Here is a 17,295-nt window from a genome sequence, read left to right on the forward strand (position 1 = left end):
CAAGAACAAGGAATGAGAAAAAGAAGGTAAAATTAAGTGTTAAGATGAGTGAAATCCGAGCTATGAGCAAATTCAGTGGTAAGTGTAATGAGAATGCTACTTCTTTCTTAGAGAAATTCCAAGACGAATGCAATATAATGTCAATCGATCGATCACAATATATGAAATTAATACCCCATGTATTACTCCCACCTTGTTCCTTATGGTTTAAGGCAATACGTGATCACATTAGTTCATATGAGGAATTCAAAGCGGCATTGATCGCTAATTATGAAAATGACTTTTTGCTGGCAAATAGAGATGCCACCCTTAGAAATCAACACTTCAATCCTCGATTGCACAAATCTCTTGTAGAATTTGTTGTAAATGTCTACAACGAATTAAAGGTCGTTAATCCTTTGCAATCGGAATCGAGAATAATAGCATCGATTCGAAATTTGCTTCCGTTTAAATTGCAACAGATCTTATTTTCCACACAGTGTACGAGTTTCAGCCATTTATTGATGCTTGTCCAATGCTACGAAACTCAATACCATGCCATGAATCCACAATCAGGAATGGGTAAAAATAAGAATAATTCAGATCATTTGGTGCCTGTTCGGAATTTAAATATTCGGAGTGTGAATAATACAGAACCTAACCTAAGCCGAGTATACTCTAGCAATCAAAATGAGCACAATAGGCAAGGTTATGTAGGGAATCCGCATAACCTAATTAATAGTAGCAATTCAAATGTTAGACCATATAGTCAAAATAGATTTAAAAATCGACGTAATGTATGGCGAAATTCCAGAAGTACTGCGAACTACGCGGATAGACGTAATGGAAGGGCAAGAGATGGCACTTCGCATCAAGATCCAGGCATTGAAGTAATTTCTGTACAGAACCATAATACGGGACCTAATCACGATTGTGCTGTACAGTGTACCTTATTGGAACCATACACGAGTATGAATTTAAACTAATCGCGGCTGATGTGGTAGGGGTTAAACCCATGTCAGCTGTGGATTCTCATGAACATTTATCTAAAAATTTAAGCGATAGTTCTTACGAACATTTATCTTCCAATTTACCTGTTCATGCTAATTATGAAAATGATCTTTTACCTGACGTCACTGTAAATAATTATTCTGAAATAGCAATTAATAGGTGTCAGTACCAATTTATACCGGTTGTAAATCGTTGTTGGTTTGAAGATGATACTGTCAATGATGGTTTTAATATTGAAGAAAATTTTGTATTTTTAAAGTCATATAGTACAGCTAAAATACCTATTAAAGTCAATGGGTTAAGTACCGAAGCTCTACTTGATACAGGAGCAAATGCCTCTCTATTATCGTATTCACTGTGGAAAGCAATTACTAGTAATTATTCGAATCCTAAGTTACAAAAGGCTGAGAATCTTATTATAGTTGATTTTACCGGTAAACATAAAAAGAGAGTAGCAGGAATTACTCGTGTGACAATATCTATTCAAGATTTTGAAATATCAATCCCTATTCTGGTGATAAAGGATCTTAACGAGAAATTAATTATGGGCTTAGATTTATTATCCCAATTACGTGTCATGCTTGATTTTAAAAACCAAACGTTGACGATACCGGGTATACCTCAGGAAATTGTTCAGAAACTGCTTCCAAAATTAGATAATCTTGCTTGTCAATATAATGATATGTCTCCTATAGTGAATAATGTTTCTATTAGTGCAAAAAGTGATAAATTAAATGATCCACGATTGGAAGACAAACAAAATTTGATGAATATAAAGGACGATGTATTATTTTCTGAACATGTTAAATCTCTCGAAAGCAGCCTTGATTTTGCTGATAATACAGTAATAGCCGACTTTAAGAACATCTTATATAAACATAGAAATGTCTTTTCAGAACGTCCTGGATGCTGCAAGGATTTTGTTTATTCTTTTAAAGTTAAAACAGATAAACCCATAGTAACCAAGCCCTATATAATTCCATATAGATACAGGGAGAATGTACGTCAGCAAATAGCAAATATGTTAAGAGATGGGATCATTAGACCTTCAAGAAGTGTCCACCTTAATGCATTACATGTTGTTCCCAAGAAAAATGGTTCTCTACGTGTGGTATTAGATTTAAGACGCACTAACAGTCACATTGATCTGGAACAAGTGAGGTATCCTCCAGTAGAAGAAATACTAGCTTCTTTACAAGGGAACACTGTATTCGGAAATCTAGATCTAGTGATGGCGTATAATCAGGTCGAGTTACATGAAGATTCAAAACCATACACAGCATTTAGTTTTGAAGGTCACTTGTACGAATACAATCGTGTAGTCTTTGGGCTTATCAATGGTAGTGCAGCATTAGCATCCTGCTTGAACAAAGTCCTAGGTCAAGACTTACGTAGCAACGTGATAACGTATGCTGATGACATCTTAATCATGGGGAAAAATCCACATGAATACCTGAAGTACTTAGATATAGTTTTAGACAGATTGGAAAGTTCAGGCCTTACTATCAATCTACAGAAATCCAAATTTCTGCAGAATTCTATAGAATTTCTTGGGTACCAAATTGATGCCTCTGGTTTACAATTCAGTCAATCTAAAGTTCAAGCCATAGAAGATCTACCTGCGCCAGTAAATGTGAAACAGACACGACAAATATTAGGACTCTTCAATTGGTTTCGCAAAGCCATCCCGCGATTCGCTGAGATAGCCCAGCCTTTATTTATGATCATAAAGAAAGGAGTACCATGGCAATGGGGTCCGGTTCAGGAACACAGTTTTAATAAGTTGAAGGAGTGCGTAAAACGAAACATCCATTTGAATCACCCCAGATACGACGTTCCTTTCTATGTACAGTGTGACGGTTCTCAACTTGGAATCTCTGCAGTTCTCTGGCAACCTAACCCAACCATTCAGGAACCAGCTGTTATACATTGCGCTAGTCGTACTCTAAAGAAAGCTGAAAAGGGATACACCACGACAGAAATTGAACTTTTGGCTATACGTTTTGCAATACAAAAATTCGCTCCATATCTTAGCGGATGTCATTTTATAGTACTTACCGACCATAATTCATTGCGATACCTCAATAGCGTACAAGGATATAATAACAGATTACTTCGCTGGTCGTTAGATCTTCAAGCTTATGATTTCGAAGTACAACACATTAAAGGGGTAGATAATGGGCCCGTAGATACCTTATCACGTCTGTTTCCTGGAGAAGAGCAACATATTTTGTCCATTAACGAATTTAAGATTTTACAGGATGAAATAGCTACCATTTCGATAGAAGATTTAAGAGAACATCAAATGAAGTATCATGAATATAAACAAATCATGGAACATTTATCTTCATGTGGCGAGGGATGTAGTTGTCCCAAACACTGGAATTCCAGATTTAAATTAAACAACGGGATTTTACTTATTAAAGATTTCAAATTCAAATCTAGGAATAAAATTTGCATTCCACCTACATTAACAGCACGCATATTAAAGGCCTACCATGATGATTTCGGACATTTTGGGTATGTGAAGGTATGTGCCTTGGTTAATAAATCTTTTTACTGGAAGGGAATGAGAGCTCAAGTCAAAAATTATATCAATGACTGCATTGAGTGTATGCAAATTAAGCATAATTATCAGGCTATACAAAAACCAATGCTCTCAATAACACCTGAGAGACCACATTCATTTCTATCGATTGATTTATATGGACCGTTACCCAGAGCAGCTACTGGAGAAGTTTATTTGTTAACAACTATGGATATCTTTTCACGATATGTGGTAGCCTATCCCTTGCGTAAAGCAACCTCCGCTGCTATCGTGAATAAAATTCTGAATGTATATATTCCACATTGTGGTCCTATCGAGCATATATTATGCGATAACGGTTCACAATTCAAAAGTGATGTGTTTCTCAAAGCCATGAACAAGGCCAACATTAAAATTCATTTTGTGACTCCGTACCATCCAAGTAGCTCCGTGGTAGAAAATGTACATCGCAATTTTGGTATGTTGTTTCGGCACTTTTGTAAGGATAAACATGCTGAATGGATTAAGCATGTCAACCAAATTACGTACCTTTTGAACCATTCTATATCAGACACTTTAGGTGTGTCTCCTGCTAATATTCATAATGGCTCTGATTTGATTTTCCCTGTGGAACAACATTTTGATATCAAATTGGAAGATTCGACAATTATAGATTCATCCAATTTAGTGAATATGGTAAAGATCCGAAGACATAACAAGTTTTTGAAACGTAATTCGCAAGTAGAGTCTTTACAGGAAGGAAAATATCGGATCAAGGTCAATGACTTAGTTTTTGTTAAACAACATCCGCAAAGTAATATGTTATTAAAGAAGATTTACAAATTTTGTGACATTTTCTCAGGTCCTTATTTATGTTTTAAGGAAATAAATCCTAAAGTTTTCGAATTGTTGAACGCTAAAACGGGGATGTCAATTGGACTTCGCAATATAGATGAGTTAAAGGTTTGGAAACCTACTCCGTATACAAAGGAAAAATGGATGCATTTAGTGAAAGAATTAGTAGCACCTGACATTCTTGCTCAAATAAATAGGAATGAAAAATAATAATAATAATAATAAAAATGTATTTATATAATAACAAAAGGATGTCTTTTGTTTCCGTAAAAATAGATTTATTTACTTACATGTGCTTATTCAAACGTAGATTGTGTTCAATTTTTGATTTTTGTTCAATTATATTTTCTTTGATTTCCATTCATCAACGATAAGTTTTCAATAACTTGAATCCTTTCTTATTAACGTGAAGGATTATAATGTAATTCATGATTAATCTAGCACAAAAATTGTTTTCATTATATTAATTTGTGTTAAAACTTTATTGTTAAAAATAGGTATTGATGAAAGTGTAAGATTTGTTTAATGTATATGTAAAATGTAATGAATAGATATACAAGGTGCGGTCAAAATATGATGGACATATACAATGTAAAAACACTAATGTTAACGGACCAGTGGTTCTTGAAGATAAAAGCCAAGCCTACTCATGACTTTTATATTCAGTCCCTTTGTCGAGCGACATTTTATACAACAAAATACTTTGGTTTGTGTAATATTTACCTGTACCTTGGGCAGAAAGTACTCATACATATGCACTATACTTAGTAGAATGTTCATTTCATATTAACAAAAGAAGAATGTTTTTAATATATATGTAAGATTATTATGGGATAGTTGTTGATATGGACATGTTTTATGGTTACCTAGTCAGTGAGTAAAGGATATTATAAGTTATATCAAATAATAAACCAGTTTAACATCGGTTATAGACGTTGTCAGTTTTATTAAAAAGGTGAGATTAATGGTATTTAAATATCGAAGCTAATATTTTTATGTCAAAGAATTACTACCACTTCGAATTTTTATCTCAACAAACGAACCAGGTTTACGACTATCTTTTTGATAAGTCGTTGTAGCCTTAAACTTTGATTGATTTTAATGTTTTAGATTAGTTATGTAGTGTTTGTGAATTTGTTTATGTGTAAAGACAGTTTTGGCAGTTGACAGATTTTTTAAGCATATACCTGAGTTTTTTATGTCCCACAACTCTTACTTAAGGTTTACTTTTAGCACAAATTTTTAATTTGGTTAGAATTGACAAAATAGTAACTTTTCCAAACTTTATTTAATAAAAACTATAATGTTTGGAATTTAAAAACAAAATGTGTTTTTAAAATCCCAGTTACATCAAAACTATTAGCAATATTTTAAACTGAATGAAAGCCTCTTCAATAATTTGGCGGGAGCTTATGGGAGAGCAGCAACCATTAATAACACTGTTAGTGGGTTCCGAGTAACTAGTATCTGGCCAGTCAACCGTGGTGTGTTTGAAGAACATGGCTTCATTGCAAGCAATGCTTTCTTCACTCCACAAGAAGTAATATCAACCGGAGTACCCTATAACGAAAATCTACTACGTAATGCGAAAGAGGAAGATAAACAACTAAATAGTGCATCGTTGTTAGCTACTAAACATCAACCATCAACTCAACTGGGAGTGGCGAAAATACAAATGTCTCATCATTGCTTCAAGAATCAATGTGAAAAATACGTCCGTTCCCACAATTAGTTCGCGAAATGACACGCAGAATGCCGCAAGAAGCTACCTTATTAACTTCTAGCCACTATATGAAATTATTGCAAACATCAAAAGAACAAAACCGTAAAAGGAAATCTCAAAAGTTGAGAGAAACTTTAGTATGTACAAAGTCATCTGATAAACAAGAAGGAGGCTTTAGGTTGGCAAAGAAACGACTTTTTTCACTAGATCATATAAAGAAAATTTTGTATTATAGTTTATGCAGTAAAGCTGTTGTTGAAGATATGGTGCGATGTTTCAAGTGTAATTATTGAGTTCACAAAGAGTGCGCTGAACTGAGCAAAAAGGTTAATATGTACATGTGTGATTTTTGTACTGTTTAAAACATTGTAGAACTTTAAAACGTTGCAGAACTACGTGACATCGAACAAAGCAGATTAATACAAGATATTAGACTGATTTATCTTGTTTCTAGTTATCCGATATTTGTAACGTTATGTTTGTCTCACATTAGTATGGTCTATTTTGTTGTCCTTTTGTGTGTTTGACGTTCATTTCTTAGATGTTCCTTTATTACTGATTGCGCAGAAGTTACAGAGTCTAAGAGAAAACAACCTTTTCAATACTGCGTAGCATATTCATCTCATAGGCGAGTGTAATGTCTTAATCTTTCATAATGTGATCTACATTTTTATAACATATAACTGTTTCACTGTTTTGGGGATGATAAATTCGAGAAAGTAATAAGACAATAATAAACAAAAATATTGATGTAAAATTAGTTGTATTAGCCTGCAGCTACGGCTTCCCCATATGTCTATTTGTTAATATCATATGACCCAACAAACAAGTAGCCTGTTCCTTTTTTGTTTATTTTAGTTAGAAGTGACACGGTCTTTATTGATCTTTCTTTTTATATGTTTAACCACACGTGATAAGCGCATGTTGTATTTTATATGTGCGTGTTCTGTAAGATGTTTATTTTTATTTCATAAGCGTAGTCTATAAGGTCTTAGTTTTCGTACAGTTATATGTATTTCTAACACTTAAAAGAATCGTTGGTTTTGCGACATTTGTATCAGTGAACAATGTAAGAAAATCTATATATATAAAAGAGAACGTACAAATCCTTTGTGAACTCATCACGCTAATACGGCTGAACCGATTTCTTTCATTTTTGGGGGGTTGTTAGGATTTGGACCCTAGATGGTTTTTATCATATCACTTTAATTTTTAATTACCAGTGTCTTGAGATAATGGACCATTCAAGTCTCCATAGTTCATCATAGGTAAAAATAAACGTATGTATATGCAACCCGCATGACCACGTGACTCGGCGGGTTAACATAAATGACAGGCGCTTGCAATTTGAAAGCGAAAAAGTAAAAATTATCTAAGTAACAAAGTTTATTGCGTTCCGGGGTGACCGCAGCGAAGCGGGGTGAACGCTGCTAGTAAGACAATAATAAATAATGCTATTAACGTTTTTCGTCACATTTTCCATCCTCTTAGTTCCTTATATGCTGGTACGATTCAGGAGACTATTTTACAAAATCGTATCTTCGGAAGGTTCGAGAAACTACATAATTTCTCCCAATAAATGAACAAACTAATTACTGTAGTAAATTTATTTTGTGCCTAAGATGCCTGCCTTTATATTAATGTGCTTCAATTTACTTTATCTTTATTCCTCGATTTTCAGAAAAATCTTAACTATAAAGTGGTACGATTTTGGCAACCTAACTCTAATTACTAATTAAGGCTGCCACCTGCAGAAAGCTCCTTCAGGACTAAGCAATTAGCGTAGGCGCCTTTGGCGTGGGAGGCCCGGGTTTGATTCCCGGCGGGAGTTCATGTGGTTCGGATTCCACGTTAATCAGTAGTTCCACGTCTCGTATAGCCTCGTTGCTGAGCGAAACGTTAAACTCAAAGTCAACTCAACTCAACTGCCGCCTGCAGAACCTTATAAACATGTCTTTCAATACAGACTAATGAATTTAACCTACAAATTTTGGAAGTGTAGCATGCCTGGGTTAATTACTGGAGAGTAGGCAAAGATATGTGAAAAATATCTAAACTTTACAGGAGAGAAAACGAGAATTGGTTATTTTTCATGAAATATATGCTAAAAAAAAGAAGCATAGTGTAATATTTTCAAGTGTTAGAAGTTGCATGCTTGCATGCTATTGGTTTTATTTTCTGCGAAGGCATGCAAATGTCAAACATTATGGTGTAGTGAGGAAATAATTCCTAACATAGTTTTATAAGACCTATGTTGGTGAGAAAAAGAATTATGCGGAAGGCATGGATTATTGAAATCGAGAAGTAACTGTGGCGAACGTAAGAAGGCATTGGAAATGCAGTTACATTTTCAAACGCTAACATCGTGTTCATTAATGAAATACTATTGGCGAAAGTTGGCAGTGAATTGTACTTTTTTTTTTCGAGAATACAAAGTTGTCGGAATAGAAGGTACACTCATATCCAAAATTATTGTCGCATGTCTATAAATATGTTGTTGTTGGAATATAATTTGATAACGAATTCGACCGGTATTTCTTATAATGTTAGTATGTGTATAATCGGCGAAGACATGTATGTGGAAAATTTCATGTCAAAAGAGCAGTAAATAAGAACAATAAAACGAAAATAAAACTTTCTTGTCCATTTAGCAACACTTTGTTTTACTCATTCTAATTCTCGTATTTATAATTCTTTTCTTATGAAATTTACCGCAAAGATACATTTCCCGATTATACACATAGTATCAGCATTAAAAGTGCCCTGCAAAATCATTATCAAGTTATATTCTTACAGGAAAACACTTATAGATATGCGACAATCATTTTGGACATGAGTGTATTTCGTAGCCGCTTTCCAGATATGCTCCCTACTATCCTACCAACGAGTACATTAAGGAGACCTGAACTTACCTGGCCAAGGCATTAAAAAACATTTCCAAAAGGGATTACAGAACTTTCCCTGGATCGACCTCAGATTTCAACAGAAATGAACATTAAGCACCGAGAGGTTCGTATGTCTCATCTCGAAATCCTCACGGACATCCAAATGATCGCTCAGACCACGACACACAAAAATACCATTCATACATGTAACGAAAACACAGTAAATAAAATAATAATATGCCTATCTATTAGATGCACTATGTGTAAACACACATATAGAAGAAAAACAAACTTAACACTAACCACTGATATGGATGTAAACACTCAATTATTTCCAAAATATAAAATTACACTTCACATCTTACGATGCTATAGCCCAAAAGTAGGTATACAGTACAGTACTGATCAGCTCATTGTATTCTATACCATTTTTTTTATTGTTATCCATGTTTCTTTATTATTTATCCTTAATGTGTTTTTACCTACATCTTAAGCTAGGAAGAGCCAAACAAATAAACCCATAAACTAAAATGTTATACTTGATCAATGCAGGGGTGTATACCTACTTTTGAGCTACCCTGGACATATATATATATATATATATATATATATATATATATATATATATATATATATATATATATATATATATATATATATAGAGAGAGAGAGAGAGAGAGAGAGAGAGAATGAGATGGATGAAATATTATATTTGGAGGTTCACCACAAATAGTTTTCTCTCACCGCTAACTAATGCACATGAGGGTTAGCACTGGGGGTAACACTAAGATGTAAGCCCACGACGTAAGTTCCTGGCTGCTGCGAGAAGAATTCAGTAGAACAAACACAGGCTGTCGCAACGTATAATTTAGGACATTAGTAGGGCTCGTTTACTAATAATGCGCACTGAGTCAGCGGACGCAGGGCTTCACTAAATAGGGGCTAGCCGTTGTACAAGCCCTTGGGCGGCTACTAGGATGATACCCGTTCACGTAATTCCATAGCGAATTAAATGAATATGTTGGTTGTATCGACATACGAAGAGAAATCTAAAGTTGAAGTGCTCCAAGTACTAGCTGGATTGACCGACTCGTCAATGTTGGCAGTTCATTTTAAAATGTGATCAGGTTAAACCAACTGTATGGATATGCAAATTAAATGTTGAAAGAATCTGCGTTAATTCACTGTTCACGGCCACAATATAGAAATGACGATAACTTGATCGTGAAAACTTCTAGATAAAAAGTGGCTGAACAATATTGCTTTTCGTGCTAAGTATTACCATAAGCAATTGAAAAAAATCACTTAGTTTAGTTCCAAGTAATTATATAATGTAATCTTTACATATTAATGAGTAAGGAAAACACACTGAAGTATAAAAGTACTAGAAATATGATTTTCATATACATAATTCAGAAAATGAATGTGGTCTTAGTTACCAACTGAAATCTTTTCACCGCAAAACAACGTTTCACATATTTGTATTGCTGAACAATGAAAGACTGGTTTGTTTTAGTTCGTGGGAAAGAAATCGGTTACTAGCAGCTCCCATCGAAGAAAGGAATTATTTGCGTCGCAAAATAAGGTATAAATTGAAGAATGGAGATTACTTGAATAACTTGTGACGGTTATATAAATTGGCTCCCGAACACATCAACCTGTCAAGTGCACATGCAGTACAGGTTGAGAACTCCTGACCGTTTAAAGAAATTGAAATAAAATTAGTTTTTTTTTTACCAAAAATTATAATCAGTTATGGGGCGTTTACACTTAATCGATTCAGTTGAACTGACGTCTCAGTCGACTGGGTAAACAGAATTTCGACTTAATCGCCTGCTGGTCGAAAGCGACTAATCGACTGGCGACTGAATTGAAAGACGTTCTATTTTCTGGGGTCGATTCGATCAGATTGCCCAGCGAGGACGACTGGGTTGCCTAGTGTAAACACCTGATTCCAGAAAGGAAAAGTATCTTGGAACTGGCCCGTTTCGGTACAGCTAAGATGATATTGCTTTTATACTTGTATGGAAGAAATGAATGTTTACGGAATACAAAAAATGCTCTTTATAGGAGTATTGCTGCCAGAGGACAGCACTAGAAGCAATTATTCATCAAATGGAGTTAAAAATATTAAAATGCTTTGAAAAGGATGGGTGCAAGCAAGGGCTCCCATCAAGGGGGACAAGGTGGGGCGCTCGTCCCCCCTCTAAGAGGAAACTATGCTTGGGAATATCGAAAACCCAGTAGAATTTTTACATTAGTTACAGCAAAATTTAAAACTATATTTGAAATGTCGCTTATACTTGCCACCTAGGAAACCACAACATGGGCGCCCTTGGGTGCAAGTGTGGAAGAAATAACCCAACCAAAGATAGCTTGGTTCCTGAAGCTGATCTCTTTTTACTCTACACTATGCAAGCTCCTTTAGTATGTGTAGGTTTACTTTTGCAGCACCACTAAAAAGAATTGTTGAAAACTTATAATTCTTTTACTAATATCTTCTTATTACCACTCTTAAATGGTTCAAAGCGACATGAAAATACCTCACTTTTCATACATAAAATTCAAAGGAGCCACAAGAAGTAATTGCTAAAAAAATACAATTCTTTTACGATTTGTGTATAAATACTGCTCACGGATGTGTAGAATAAACATAAACCAATCTGCGCTAAGTGGGCACTAAAAGTAAAAATGTTATCTAACCGAGTCAGCGAAGGGCTAAGCTGGTGGAACCGCGTTGTAACGCAAGGGGAAGTCCGAAGGGACCAGATGCGCCAGCAATACTAGGTATGCGCGCAATCGAGTATAGTTGAAAGAAGTTGATTTTGGTAATGATAGAGCATTACTTTGTATTTAATTCTGATTCCTGCAGAAACTTGTTTCTTACAAACACGTCTTTTCATGGAACGTATTAATGTTACCTGTAAATCTTTCAAAATGGGGTGCGCCAAAATAACACCTACGCCCGTTAGTAACGTGGTAAGGGCTATAATATGATCTGTTAAAAACAATCTAATATTTTGTGCTAAGCAAAGGTTTCGCTGCTCCTACCTGTATGGTTTAGATACCATCCTCGCTTTGCCTTCGGCTCGAACGGTCCCAGGGTTCGATTTCCGGTGAGGGCACTCGGTCGAAAAAATGTAAAAAGATTTTTCAGGCCAGCCATCTTGAATGAGGTTTTCCTCTTTCACACTAGGCAAATGCCAAGTTGATACCCAATATGTAGATCCCAGGTCACTTCCTTCCTTCCCTTCCTCTGGATAGTGTGCTTGCCGAGAGACGTCATAACTCAAAAACGTGACGGGCTAACATGGACTTAGATCCCGAAAGCCCAGAAACCTTCATCCTAAATCCTACCATTCTCGCTTTTAGTATCTACCTAGCACAAGTTGGTTAGAACTTGTTGTATTTACTGTTAGTTTTTATGGTGAAACGATCTGTTTGTACGGATAACAGGTAAGCCTTTTTAAAGTAAATCTGCGTCCTGTAATGCAAGTTCTTCCTTCTGCAAGAGAAAAAATGCCGTCGAAAGGAATGGATATATTATGATTCTAAGTATGTTCACCTAAACTGGGGTTGCACGATTTCCAGTTACTAAGGAATATCCTAATAAAGAACTTTGTAATTTTACGAGACGATATTAATTTTAAAAAACAATTTTTCATTATTTAATGATTTCTTAATACATTGCATAGTGCAAGTTTACATAGACATCATAAAGATGGTAATTTTATGGTTAAAATGATTTAACTATAAATGAAAGAAGACTAATAGAATATTCATTTCCACTGGTGTAGCATTTTTTCAAAATGTAGGTAAACAATATTTTATGTTTACAAGTGGCATACTACGGTTACGATGAGTGAGCCACATGAAAGACGACTGTCCAATACATTAATTTCAACCAGCGCCAGCGGATTGTTTCTATTTAAGGTAGAGAAAGTGTATTTTATGTTTATAAATTTAGAGTTATTACTGTGAAACCATGACAAGTGTTTAAACCTACACAAGGATCTTCTACTGAAAATTCTTTAATCAAAGTACACGTATATGATGCTCCTAATTATTATTTTGTTATTATCAATTCCCTTATTCAATTCCATTTTCTTCTCTTTTCTCTTGTGACTGCTACTCTATTTTCGTCGAATAATTCTTCAGCTATAACACGGCAAATTGTTCAAATTACTTTCCGCTTGGACGCCTTCAGAATTGAAGTCGGTTTCCAATCGACCACAGGAGAGCGAGTCGACAAGCAGCGTTCAATTTCAGTTGAAATAATTAAACAAATCCACCGTTCTGATTCGGCTTAGTCGAATTTAGGACAGAATGGCAGGGGACATAATGGCATGAAATAAAGGCAGCAGGACAAAATGGCAGGAGAACGAAATGGCAGAATAACAGAATGGCAAGAAGTTAATTTGGCAAAAATTATAACTCCTAGGGTTCGAATTTTTAGGGTTCACCTATTGTGTTTGTTAGTAGGTAACGGTTTTCGATTTAGCCATTTCTGCCTCGAATGTCCAAAGCATATAAATACAGCTAAATTGAACCAAGAGCGTAAAAGCGGGTAAATATGAGTTATCCAAACTTAACTTGAAGTCATAACATTTTTCTTAAATTTATTTCTTTGTAACCATCTTCCAATTGATATCTTGGTCTTATAACAATTCTAACTACAAGAAAATATAGATTGAAAGCAAACCAGTACAAAACTGAAAGAATGATTACTATTTATTCTTCAATACTAATACATATTATAGTACAGACCTACAAAATTCCTTTACAGTTTCAGGAATGACAATTTTTTTTTCTAATTTCCTATAACATATCCTTTAAATTATAAAAACAGCTTAAAGTTGTAAGAATGACTAATTACGTACATCTTTCTTAATTCTCAATAAGGAACACTGCAGTCGTCATAATGACCAATTACTTACATCGTCATTAATTTTTATATAAGAAAACTAGCCTTTGGCTGGTCTGCTCGCCCCCCCCCCCCCAGGTCTGCTCGGCATACGGCCTTGCCTTTCTTATCTATCGACCTTAGAATCAACAATGAATTTCGTGAACTTGCTCTTCGTATTTCCTGAATATACCCATCCGGGGGCTTTGCCCCACACACTTTGCTCGGCCTACGGCATCGCATCTCTCAAACCCATAATTCTATCGTTTCTTTTCCTATTTCCATTATCTAAAAGATGAGATTTTGTATCCCAAGAAAACGTCCGTTTAAACAACATGGGAATCCCTTCATCCCCCTTTAGACCCCTAAAAATTAAAAATATTCACTTTTGACAATTTTCCTATGGGTTTGTGCCGGAAAGCTACAACCATGCCAAATTTAATCATTGTAGCCCTACAGAAAGTGCTCAATAATTTGGGGTGTAAAATGTGTTTCATATAAATAACATGGGAAAGATTTTTCAGTTCCCTATAAAACCATTCTAAAGTTGGAGATTTTTATTTTTACTGATTTCCTTAGGTAGTGCTAACGAAAACGTATATGCATACCGAATTTCAAGTCTATATTTCAATTCTAAGTACCTAAAATATGAGATTATAGGTCAAAAAGCCAATTTAAATAACATGGGGAATTCCTCATTCCCTCTTTAGACCCCCGAAAAATTAAAAATATTTACTTTTGGCAATTTTCCTGTGGGTTAGTTTCGGAAACCTACAATCATTCCAAATTTGATCATTGTAGCCCTACAGGAAGTGCTCAAGAATTTGTCAGCTTATGTAGTTTTATATATAGTTAGGATATATCGTAATATATGAGGGCACTAGGGTTCAATTCCAGTGTTTTCCTGATTTGGGTTCCATTTTGTGAGAGGGTCGGGGTTTGATCCTTGTACGTCCCTGTTCGAGAAGACATTTTATTACTGTATCAGGGTTCGATCCTTGTACGTCCCTGTTTGGGATAAGCCATTTTATGAGAGTAGTGACGCAAGTTCCTGTGAAGGAACAGCCATTTTATAAGTGTATGTGATTCGTGTCCTGCAGTTGCACAGAAGGGTTTAGGCATTTACAATAGTCCGGGATTCGATCCTCTATGTTTTGGATATCTCCTTTAGATTTCAATAGCAGTTCGGACTTTCTACCAAAGCCGACCATATAACCACAACACGGTTCAGAGTTCGGGTCAGAACATTCTGGGTAATTGACATAAAAGCTGATTTTAATCGTATTCTTAATGCCGATACAATATAATAATGCGAAAATTATGTTGCATAGGCATTAGTTATTCATGCTGGAAAGAAAAGTAAAGTTATCTTAAATTCTAACATACGGATTTAAATCATAATGGTGATTTTGATAAATTATGATGAAAGGATACGTGTAATCATATTTTCTTGATTTTAATCAGTAACACTGAAACTTCACTAATACATGATAAATTACACTTTGGCACTTTAATTTGAATAATTGAATATAAAATTGGAATTTAACACTTGGCTCAATAATTTTCACTGTGAGCGCGGAAGACGCGGGTTACCGGTTGAACTTCACTACATCGTTAGTTTCCGTAATTTCGCACTGTCACTTTTCACTCACTTTGATGCGGAAAAGTATAATTTCTGGGGATTCCAGGGGAATGCACTTGAAGTTGGAGGGACGAATTTCCTTGCTATCATTCTATCTTCTTTCGGGCGGTCTTGAATTTTTTCCATTGCGCTGCTACTCCTTGTCGTCAAGACGACTTTACGATCAGTGATAACACATAGACGTGTTAAGATTCTGATTTTCTTTCTCTCGGCAACATTTTCATTATTCAAACGTAAATTGGTTTGTTGCTAATTTGCATGTTCGTATTTGACTTTACATTTTCTTTATTTAATATAATATGTCGCAGTAATGATATTTGACATTACACTGAATTATGCAGACTTTCGTAAACATCATTTTAGTCTTAGTTTTAATTGTACTGTTTGTACAATTGCACTTAGCTGAAGTAAAATATTATTTTATAGGCACTGTGTGTTTATGTGCTGTTAACACACCACAAACAATTATCAGACTTCCGTCTCCTCGCGTTTCTACGCAACTCAGAGGCTTTCGATGCAAACTGTTGATGTCATAGCTAAAAATAACTATGACAACCTATAGGCAGGAATTTTTGGAGACGAAGTTCGCTCCTTATGTTGAATTTTAGCACCGTATTTGAGGAGACGAGAGGGTCACCAAGATTTCCGTCGCAGACACGACACACACACACATATGAATATTCGTTTGTTTGATGAGAGAAAAATTCTTAAGGATGCTTTTATACAAGGTTCACTTAAAAAGTTAAAATTTTCTTCAATCATATTTGATGAGTTGGACTATATGGTTACAAATATAGACTATAAACAAACTTTGCAGTCGTAAGAATGACTAGTTACTTACAGTGTCATGAAAATCCTATAATACATATCCTAGAATATGGTATAAAAAACATTCTGCAGTCTTAAGAAAAGAATTGCTAATTATTTTCACCGTCGTTAGTTTTATATAATAAAATATACCGTAAAATAGACTACAAAAACAATTTGCAGTCATAAGAATGACTAGCTACTTACATTGTCGTTAATTTCAAGTTGTGAGCAATTCCTCGCAAGAATTCCTCAAGAGATCTTTTGTTTGTGAAATATTCCACACATAGGTTCCTCAATGTATGCTGCAGATCAACATAAACCTTTTTAGATTTCTTGACGGGGTATTGTCCTCTTTCGCACTAGTAAATTGTAGAATGAACGGTGGAATTCTTTTTCTGTAGGCTTTGTATGAATTTCCATACTGCTGGCTGATTGTGTCCAACCAAACGGAAAAACTTATGATTACTTATGATTGCACCCCTCACATAAGTTATTAATTAGTACGACGATTGGTAGAGTTGCCTCATGAGAATTCCAAACTTCCGGCGGAAATCTTGGTGGCACTCTCTTAATTCTTACGACATCAGAATTCTCAGAATTGAAATATTATTAGCAGTTCGAATTTTGAAACATAATGAGTAAATCGAAATTCTATGTTGAAATCTTGATTTATCAAGTAAGAAAGAAAATAGTTTAAAACCCAAGAATTCAAATAATACTTTCTGCTCTTATGTCCTCCTGGCATTTCGTCCGCCTGCCATTCTGTCCGTTCCCCGGCCTAGTCGCTTCGACTTAGTCGCAAATGCAGAGAGTCAATTTAGTTGTGCGGCCAAGTCAACCAAGTAAAACAGGGCTTAAATATTGTTTTCATAATATCAATTCTCTTATCCAACACCATTTGCTTTTCTTTTTCTTTTTTGTCACTGCTATTTTAATTTCGTCCCTTAATTCTGCTATAAC

The sequence above is a fragment of the Thermobia domestica genome, chromosome 9 (genome assembly GCF_964235325.1).
Source record: "Thermobia domestica chromosome 9, izTheDome1.hap1.1, whole genome shotgun sequence".
Taxonomy (NCBI): Eukaryota; Metazoa; Arthropoda; class Insecta; order Zygentoma; family Lepismatidae; genus Thermobia; species Thermobia domestica.